We start from the raw sequence: 11126 nt of genomic DNA, 5'->3' as shown, positions 1-11126 counted from the left end.
GAGGCACCATTATTGCAATTTGTGCTGAGTTTTGCATTAACACATATTGTGATTTATCTTCTTTTTCAACTGCAGATTATTTATCCAAAAGGTAAACTTTGTCAATATCTGGTTTGTTTCTAATAAGATAAAAATCTCCATCTGTTTGTCTCATTTCATTTGCTTTTTCTTTGCTGCAAAAAAGGACTTTTAATCAGACAGACTGACCAACACTGTCATTAAAACCTGTCATAAATGTTGCATGCACCTGACAGACCGAGCTTACCGGAAAAACGAATTGCATTTATAGTTATTATTCTTTCATGAGCCATTCATTACCTAAAAACATGTCAAACTTATGTAATCACAGCCTATTTTGACCAAAGGTTGGAACTCAGCGACATTACTAACTCCCAGTGTCAGAAAAAAGAAATAGCAATCTGATGAAACAAATATCTGCGATGTGCACATATATCCAAAGTGCTGACTCAACAGATGACAGTGGTGTCAAAGTGACAATTAATTGACAGCTGGTGTATTTCCTGTTGATTTACCCGTCTCTTCCAGGCAATTGGCAACAGGATGATAACCTGACCTACATCTCTCATGCCAAAAATATAATAATCTGCACTGCAACCGTTATGCCTCCATCTAAATTAGCAGCATGTGCTCCCACTCGACTCTCCCTCAGGCCTGAGCAGCTGCGCTTCGCTCAGCTCATCCAGTGTGACAGCTCGAAATCACAAGTGCAACCGCCCAGTTATGGGAATTCATCATCTGTAAACACACAATATCACTGAGCAATCAGTGACTAAGTGGAACACAAGTCGAGCTGCAGTTGTGAAAAGGACAACTACTCCCCAAACAGAGATCATTGGATTGTGGGCTAATAGCCCGAATGGCAGCCTGCCAGGTAGAGGCACCTGCGGCTCTTTAACAGCCTGTGTCATCACTACAGTTAAACCATTAAACATGGCTTCAGAGTACCAAAGTGCCATTATCTAAAAGCTGCTGAAACAACTGTTACACTCAAAGGCCCAAATGCAGTTTTTACTGGAGGAGCCAAAGCAATATGAGACCGTTGCAGCATTACATTGAGTGTGGAAAAACTACAGGATGCTATTTCTGTTGTCACCCACACTTTCACAAGATACGTTAAGTCACATGAATCTCAATATGTAATTTAACCAAAAAATTGTGTAAAAATCACTTAATTCATTTAAAACTTAAAAACCAGCGATCACATATCCTAAACTGTCTTTTCACATTCCTTTACTCTCCTTTTAGCTCTGTTTTGGTCTCCACCACAACAAAGATCCCTGAAGGACATATCTGACCCTTCAGTTGTTTTATTATATTTTAGAGCTATGTACTAATATGCTTACTACTTGCTAATGGAAACAATGCAGATGAGTTCAGGAGAAGGGAATCAAACAGCAGAGTGCAGTAAAAGCAAACGTCATAAACAAAGTTCTGTACAATTGCTTAAATGCTTAACTGGGATGGTGTAAACAGCACAGCTTGTCCCCAGTTTGAACAATATTAGTGGTTCTTTTCATACAGTAACACGTCAGTAACACATACAGTATAATCTACTCATTCAGTTTAAAAGAGTAAAAGTGAAAATGCAGCTTTAAATGACTGGATGAACAGTCTCAGAGGTGGGGTATTGAAAGAACATGTTGCATTTGGTTTACCATAAAATAGAAGTTGTATATTTTAGGAGGCAGTGCTGATTATCTTTGTTTTAACTTAATGTGGATTTTATGGTTTTTAAATGCTAAAAGCATCTTCGTTAGAGAAGAAGAAGAAACAAATGACTTTGTTGTGACACAGACATTCTAAATCTGCCACACAATGATGACTATTTTCGGAGTCACATTACTCCACTTGATCTCTAAGAAGGGATTTTTGAAACAGCGGCAGTCACGCCAAAGCTGAACATTGATACCGCCGCAGAGCTCTGACCTGTTCACCAGCTCTTTGGCCTTCGGTGGACTCCCAAGTGAAACACAATTTGTAACAGTGCAGCTATTTCTGCTCAAACCATTCGTCCGAAACTAATTCAGTGACTCAGTGATAAGCAGATACAGATGGTGCAACAACACTAAGTGTTCAGTTAATAACTGCATGACTGACAGTCACCTATCTGGATATGCAGCTTTTCAAAAGAGACTGCCTCTACTGAAATTATTATTATTATGAAAGTGTCAAGAAGTCACAATCTCAGCCCAAAAAAGATATTATAACATCTTTAAAAAAAAGATTTTATCAGGCAATCTGCTCAAAACTGTCATCAAGGCTTACAGATCCTCTCTGCGGCAGATTTCAATCGAGCATCGCGACAGCCACCTGAGGTTAAAATCTCATCATCATAAACTGATCCTCAAAAGACCCTCACACATCCCATCATCTGCAATCCAAACTACTATTAACGGAGCTGTCGACATTACTCATCAGCTGAAATGAATGATTTGCTGCTGGGGCCGCAGTTCACAGCCACTTCAGTCTGTCAACAAATGTCTGCATCACTTCAGCTGTCTGTCAGAAAGCGCTGAACGTCATGTACACTCTACTAAACATTTCACTATTTGTTAACCTGTTTTTAGCAAATACTGAAGGTGTTTCTGTCTCTGCATGTGTTTATTTTATTTCTTTATTTAATTCATTTTCTTTTATCAGAGATTCTCTTTCTACAGAAAAATTGGGACAAAATCACTTTTCATATTGCTGCATAATATATCCGTACAGACAAATGTGCAAATGTATTGGAGCATGAGCAATGTCAGAGAATCGTATGTGATTGATCATGTCCCGATATTTGTGAATACAGTTGAATATTGTAAATGCTGATCCCTTTGAGGAAAGAATATTTACACCGAGCATCTGTAAAATCTCACGGCATTGTTTTAGGGTTTTGTCTTGTTGTCATTTTTCAGTTAATGAATTGTGTGCTAAAATGTTTTATATGACTGTGCAGTGCAAAGACAACCATTTCTCATAGAAAAGAAAGACAAATAACAAATAAATGAATTCGGGACACACGGGGGAATATGAAGATTGGTTTGTAGTATTCAAATGTTCCAAGGTAATCTGTTACTCTAATCACTTTATATTTTTCAGTAACACATTACTCCACTAAAATCAGTAATTACATTACATGTACAGGTATGTTATTACTTCATATACAAAGGTTCTTCGATTATCTGCACAAAGAGCTGATATGAAGACAAAAACATTGTCTTTTTCCTACACTTGTGCTAAGATCATCTGACTTCAGTTGCTGGTGGTAGAGCAGCCAATAGCTTTTTGAGGAGTGCAGACATCGACACATCTACACATTAATTTTATTGCATGATTGGACAAGAGCATGAACAGGACAGAAACAACTAGCTGCACAGACAACATGCTCACACAAAGCTAATGAAAAAGTGAGTGAACTTCCTCAAGGAACAAAAGCAGTGATGTGGCAGCTTTGTGTTTATATGTAAAAACTGTAAAAAGAAAGATCTTTTGTGTCCTCGTTAGGATGTGGAACTGCAGCCTGTGGTTTGTATTAATAACTGATAAGTATCTGCAAAGGCATTTCAGGCCATATTATGCATAACAGCAAAGTAATGTTGTATAATGATTTGCTTTCTTCAGTGAGTAATTAGGAAAAAGTAATAAGTAATTTGTAATACATTACTTTTATAATAATGAGTGAAATACTGTTTAAATACATGTACTGTTTATAGAGATTAGAGTACTAAAATGACAATATAATGGGAAAGAAAAAGCTGACATAATTATACTGTAAAGCTCATATTCTGCACAGCACAGACCTGTTATTACTCATAGTAATGATAGTTTGTATTACAGCATTCAAACGTAAAACAAGAGGTTCATGCCAGCTGCCAGTACTTCTGTGTAATTTGACATCTGCATTTGTTACAGTGTCATTTTCTATAAGTAATGTCTAAGTAGAGACGTGGGGCAGAGTAGGCTACTTCTTTTATTTTATGTTAGTGACAGTGACTGACAATTTTTTCAGCGCATGGATCATGGCAGACTACACAACCTGCTTTCTTTCGCAAGCAATTCTTCTGAAAAACAACGTAAGCAGTAACTGAAACATGCTACTTCACCCACACAGCTTCATTCCTTTTTGGCTTTTTCATGTTTCCAGGTGCAAACAGCAAAGAAACGAACTCTTAACAGATGCCAGAGAGCTCTATCTACATATTGACCAACATACAGAAAGTGTAATATGCTAATATGCTAATCTTTCTATTGGAAGGTTGTGTCCAAGATGCATTATGACACAATGACCATGACCAATTCTGTCTTTATTATTTAGTAGGATACTTTTTAAACTGAAGGCACTTGTGACAAGCTAAATGGTAATAAATAATCAGCGCAAATTAATAGGGTGTCTTTGGTAAAATCTGCCTGGCAAATCAGACTCTTCAATCTTTTTCTTTCTATTTTGAGGTCTTTAACCTGAGACGGCGATGACACCAGCCTTTTTCTCAGTTGACAAAACTGCATACTATACACTCAGTGCAACTGGTTAACTCAGCTAACGTAATGCATATTTAATTGCAATTTAAAAAAAAATGCAGTGCTTTAAAACTCTAAGCAGAGCCCTAATGCTTCCGTAGGAATTAAGAAGGTAAGTAGAAGCCAGGTGCTGCTAATCAAACTTGATCATCAGCAAGTGTGAGCACCTCTGTAAAAGCAGCTGCTCCAAGGCAACAGCCCTACCAGGAGTGGATTCCCAGCAAGTTCACCCAAGGTCAGACTGTGGAGTGCTCAGAGAAACTGCAACAAAACCCAACAGCTACATCTCAGACTCTACAGGCCTCGGTTAGCATGTTAAATGTTAAAGTTTATGACAGTACAATTAGAAAAAGACTGAACAAGTGAGTCTTGTTTGAAGGGTTCCCAAGGGAGAAAGTCTCTTCTCTATAAAAAGAACAAGGCAGCACAGCTTAGATTTGCAAAATTGCAGCCGAACAAACCACAAGACGTCTGGAGAAATGTTGTTTGAACAGAGGAGACCGACGTGGAGATGTTAGGCTATAATGCACAGCTCCATGTTTGGAGAAAACCAAAAAGCATATCAGCAGAAACCCTTCATACCAGGTGTCAAGGACATTGATCGAAGGTGATGATTAGGTTTGTTTGTTTGCTTTGCAAACCTGGAAACCTTGCAGTCATTGAGTGAATTGTGAAATCCTCTGTATATCAAAGCACTATACAGCAAATGTGAGGTCATATGTTGGACAACTGCAGCTTGGTTAATGTGACAGGGCAAATCTGCAACAGAATAGCAGAAAAGGATGTCCAGCCCTCAGCCTGACTGCTGAGGGACCTTAGAAGAGCTGTTAAAAACAACAGAAACAACACTGTAAAGCACAGCGGGACAAAATTACTTAATATGAACAATATTGTAAATTTAATTACATTATCAAAATTAAGAAGTCGATCTCTCATCTTCAGCAGGAATTAAAGTGAAAAACTTCAAAGCAAAAAGAGGCAGTTTTGTAAGTTGGCATGCATGTGTGCTGTTTTGTCAGCAATAGAAAGTGCTCTTTAAACCAGGTGAGAGCTGAGGTGAATGGATAACATCTGTTTGTACTGAAATCAAACAACACTTCACAAATATCTGTGCTTCCCTGCCTTTAGATCCCCTGGTGTCCAAGAGATGATGAAGCTGAGAGAAACAGATGCTTTCAGCCATGTATTATTCAGCACCTTAATTCCACAACCCCACAAAAGTGAAAACACAGAGTTTGTGTTTATTTTATTTATCTGGTAAATCCACAAATAGATAGCTGCAAAATGTTCCTGGTTAAAAATTTATTGTGGGCATCAAACTGTTAGCCTGAAAGGTTTATGACAGTATTAGCTTTTTCTTTTTATCAGAAGCAGAACAGCTGGGTTTGAAGTGGGTGTGTGTGGACGGGTGGGTGGGTGGCCTGGGGGGGGGGATTCTAAATTAAGAGAAAACCTAAAATTAATTATCTATTGTATTCTACTATTTCAGTTGAAGTAACATATGATTGTATTGACTTCAGCTACTGTATTTTCCACACTCTATGGCGCACTTAAAATCCTTTAATTTTCTCAAAAATCAACAGTGCACCTTATGATCCAGCGTGCCTTATGTATGAATTCTGGTTGTGCTTACTGACCTCAAACCAATTTTATGTGGTACACGGCGCTCAAAATCTGTCCCAAATGTTTTAGTACGACTTGGGTAAGTTACGAAGCTGCACCGCTTGATGGATTGTCGGAGCATTACGGCTACCGTATGCTCAGGAGCCTCGCGGAGTAATCTGAGTCCAAAACTCCGTCCGCTTCAGGTCCCAAAGTCAAACGAACACTGCAGCATCACTGAAAGTTAAAACTGTCTAAATTATTTCATCTTTAATAAAGTGATCAGCGTTGCTGCTTTACCAGGTGTAACAATTGCGTTTAACATCCAGGCATCCACGAAAATTTATAAAATTTAATGAAGTTAGCAAGAAGTTAGCTCGCTAGCTTCCACCTAAACATGATATAGCATGTTCTGACAGAGATTTCTGAAAAAATTAAAACGTACAGCTCTGCTATCACTTCCAACATAAATGAAGACAGAAAACTAAACAGCAGTGACTTTTGTAGGTGTAACGCGGTTAAAGGACCAGGGCGCCTGACTGCAGCCTCATAGACAATGAGCTATCAGAATAAGATTCGACTATGGAGCCTGAGGGTGTGAATAAAACACAGGAAACAAAAGTAGAGCTCAAATATATATATATATATTATGTTTGTTATGAGAAGTGTATAGACGGATGTACAAAAGAAATAAAAACATATGCATATATATCACAAACAAAAATAATGTTGACAATACAAAACAGCTTAGTAGGTTCCAAAAGGAGGTGGGATGAGGTGTAGTCCAGTATGTGATTTAGTTTAGTTCCATGGACCTGTGATAGGTCATGTGTCAACAATTTGTGATTCAGTCCATAGGTTCACAATTCCTACCGCAACGTAGCGGTGGTCGGGTGGCTCGCCATCTCGCGCTGATCAGGGCTGATCGCGGGAGAACAACAAAAAAAAAAAAAAAAAAACAAAAAAAACCTGACCTAAACAAGGTCAAAAAACAGAAATTATCATTCACAGAAGAAAATGAAACAGCATTCTACTGCTGTGACAAAATAAATACATAAATCCATAAATAACAAAGTCAAGTAATCAATGCCACGTTTCATACAACAATCAATAAACCATCATCTCTTATAATGAATGTCATTCTAAATACTATTATAGAAAGACATTCTCATGGGTCCCATCAAAGTATATCAGCGTTAAAGCTAATAAATATTATCCAAAGTTAATCAAATATATTTACAAAACTCATTTAATCACAGGTGTTGCGCAACAGATTCAATAATGTAAATGGAATTTAACTCAATGCAAAATCTCATAGGCCGTTTCGGCATTTCATCAGAAAAGTAACAAAAAACATCCAAAACGGACAAAACTACAAAAATCAAATCACTCATTCAACTCTAGATACGTTAAATCAACATTCGGCCATAATGGAATAAACAAAAACAACAATATTCAATAGATGACACTAGTAATTGCACTTACTGTCGCTAGCCTAGCATTAGCTTACCGGCATTGTAGGATGTGCGATCGCGGCTCCGCATGTACATTAATTGTGACAAAACAAAACAAACAAATAACTCACCGTTGAGTCGAGTGTGAGGTAGTGTAAAGATGAATGAATCGGCCGGGTTATTGCACGCTGTCAACTGGCCTGTAGTGCAAAATTTGTCGTGATCTGACAAGTACGCCAACCACAGGGACAACAGCAGCCAGAGGAGCAGGGACATGCAGCTGATTGACCCGGAACTTATACAGGATTCATTCCCGCCACAATAAAGGGACTGGCGGAAGTGGGGTCAGAAGTTACCGTGGTTACACTCTCCCCCCCTAATCTCATGGACGTCCTCGTACATGGACTAGGCTGGCAGCAAATGACTGGTTGGCTGAGGTGTGAAGGCATCGTCTCCTCTTCTTCATCGTCTTGAAGAGCGAAGGAGAAGACAGAACTTAACCCATGCAGGAAGGTCTGAACGCTCTTTAACAGAGGCTTACCAGGCTTGATGTATTGCAGCCGATCAGGAGGATTCCTGGTGCGGGTTGAATGCCTCAAGGGTGGTTCTGCCTCAGGACTGAGAGGCTCTGATTCAGTAGGTGAGTGTTGTGACAAGTTACTTCTGGATGCTTCCGAATCAGAAGACTTTCTTCATCGTGAGAAGTTTCGACAAGATCAACTGGCTCAAAGCCAGCTTCCACGGTTCCGCTAGCAATAACTTGTTCCTCTTCAGCAGGTACAGGTTCCTCTGAGAGGATAGCATTCTCTTCCTCTGTAGCCAATACTACAGGGACATCGGGCTGGTTGATAAGTGGCACAGGTTGCGGAGTATTGGGTAAGTCGATGGTTGTTGTGAAGGTGACAGGTTCAGCAGAGAAGGGAACAGGTAGGTATGAGATTAGTTCCTCTTCGTCATTGTTATCAGCATCATCAGCACGTACAGGAGACACGGGTAAGACAGGCATTTTCCTCTTCTGCTTAGTAAGCATTTCCTTTTCAGGTGGTAAATACCCACAGGGCAGTAGGAGGTCTCGATGTAAAGTTCTCAGGGGCTTGTCTTGGCCTTCGGGTCGAACTGTATACACAGGAAGAGTGCCGGCTTTCTTCACCACAATGTACACAGATGACTCCCATTTATCTGCAAGCTTGTGTTTGCCTCTTAGCCGCACGTTCCTCACAAGAACTCTGTCTCCAACATTCAGCTGTGATGCAGTGACATTTTTATCAAATCTGTTTTTGTTACGTTTCATCACCTTTTCTGAGTTTTCGATGGCCAGCTTGTAACTTTCTTCTAGGTGGGACTTTAGTTTGTCCACATATTGTGTGTGGGATGTTGATCCTTCTTTGGCAAGGGGTAGTCCAAAGGCCAAGTCCACCGGTAAGCGAGGTTGGCGGCCAAACATAAGCTCATATGGTGAAAAACCTGTAACGTCGTTTCTTGTGCAATTGTATGCATGCACCAGGGGTTTTACAAAATCTTTCCAATGGGATTTCTGTTGAGCTGTGAGTGTTCCTAGCATATCCAGTAATGTTCGGTTAAACCGTTCAACAGGATTGCCTCTTGGATGGTATGGAGTGGTTCTTATTTTGTGGATCCCAGCCATTTCACAAAGCTCTCGGATGATTCTGGATTCAAAGTCAGGGCCTTGGTCACTGTGCAAACGTTCTGGGATACCATAATGCACAAGAAAGTTATCCCATAAACATTTGGCAACAGTCCTGGCTTTCTGGTTTGGTGTTGGCACAGCAATGGCATATTTTGTGAAATGGTCAGTTATGACAAGTATGTCTTTGACTCCACGATCTGGTTCCACAGAGAGAAAATCCATGCACACCAGTTCCATGGGATGAGAGGTTTTGATATTGACCAGAGGTGCGGCTCGTTCAGATGGGGATTTGCGTCTCACGCATCTTTCGCACTGTCTTATTTTATTGACCACATCACTTGTCATCTTAGGCCAATAAAACCGGGAACGGACCAAGTCCAGCGTTCTGTCAATTCCCATGTGACCCATTTGATCATGTAGGTGGTTAAGTACAACTGGTCGATATTCCTCAGGTAGCACTAGCTGGTATGCGAAGTCACTTCCCACTTGTCTCTTCCTGACGAGAAGGGTGTTATGGAGCTCCAGTTTATTTACTTCTCGCAGTAATAGAGGTAGATCAGGAAGTTCTTCCCTCAGGAATGGCGGTGGTGACTCGCCTCGTTCAACCTGAGCTATGACATGCCGGATGACAGGGTCAAGGCGTTGTTTGGCTGCAAGGTCAGCTGTTGAGATTTGGGGGAGTACCATGGAGGTGAACTGGATGTCGTCCGTGAAACTGTCAGGCAGACATGGATAACACCAGAGCAAGATCAGGATCCGTGCTTGAACTGTACATCAGATGACGGTCACAAACTGCTTTGATGGTATGCTGGTCAATAGAGACATAATCTGGTTCATTGAGATGTCGCCATGCAAATCTCCAGATTCGCTCACGTTCTTTCTGTGACAGAGGATCATCAGACAGTTCACCATGAGGTCGGCGAGACAAACCATCAGCATCCGAGTTCTGCTTTCCTGCTCTGTAGATTAATTTGAAGGTGAAAGTGGACAAAGCTGAAAGCCATCTGTAACCGGTAGCGTCAAGTTTTGCTGATGATAAGAGGTATGTTAATGGGTTGCTGTCCGTCACAACTGTAAACTGAGCACCATAAAGGTAGTCGTGGAATTTTTCAGTCACCGCCCACTTCAAAGCAAGAAACTCCAATTTGTGGGCGGGATACTTTGACTCACTCCGGGAAAGACCTCTGCTGGCATATGCTACAGCTCTGTTTTTTTCCCATCCTGCTCTTGATACAGCACCGCACCAAGACTTGTGGCACTGGCATCAGTGTGGAGTGTGTATGGTTTCTGGGGATCAGCAAATGCCAGAACTGGGGCAGAAGTGAGTTTGTCAATAATGGACTCAAATGCTTGTTGACACATTTGCGTCCATCGTCCTCCAAATGGCTCTTTGGGGTTGAGGTAATTCTCTGGCTTTACAGTTCGTCTCAGTTTCCTCTGAGAAGGTGGATAACCAGCAGTGAGTTCATGTAACGGCTTGACAATGGCCGAATATCCCTGGACAAAACGTCTGTAGTACCCAGCAAAACCAAGGAAAGATCTTAATTCCTTCAAGTTTTTTGGCACTGGCCAAGAAGTGAGTGTGGAAATCTTGTCCAGATCAGTTTCAACACCAGCCTGGGACACTACATGGCCCAGATACTTCACCGATGTCTGGAAGAACATGCATTTCTCAAGTGAAAGCTTCAAGCCAAAATCTTTGAGTCTGGTGAGAACTTTCATCAGGCGAGCTTCATGTTCCTCAAGAGTTGGTGCAAAGACAATGAGATCGTCAATGAAAACCAAGACTTCTTTTAGATTTAATTCTCCCATGCATTTTTCCATCAGCCGTTGGAAAGTGCTTGGTGCGTTGGTAATCCCTTGTGGCATCCGATTAAATTCCCAAAATCCTACTGGGCAGA

The sequence above is a fragment of the Copadichromis virginalis genome, linkage group LG3, assembly GCF_057382275.1.
Source record: "Copadichromis virginalis isolate Kocher_CV1m ecotype Utaka linkage group LG3, C_Virginalis_male_GT1.1, whole genome shotgun sequence".
Taxonomy (NCBI): Eukaryota; Metazoa; Chordata; class Actinopteri; order Cichliformes; family Cichlidae; genus Copadichromis; species Copadichromis virginalis.
Note: the sequence above shows the minus strand (reverse complement) of the source record.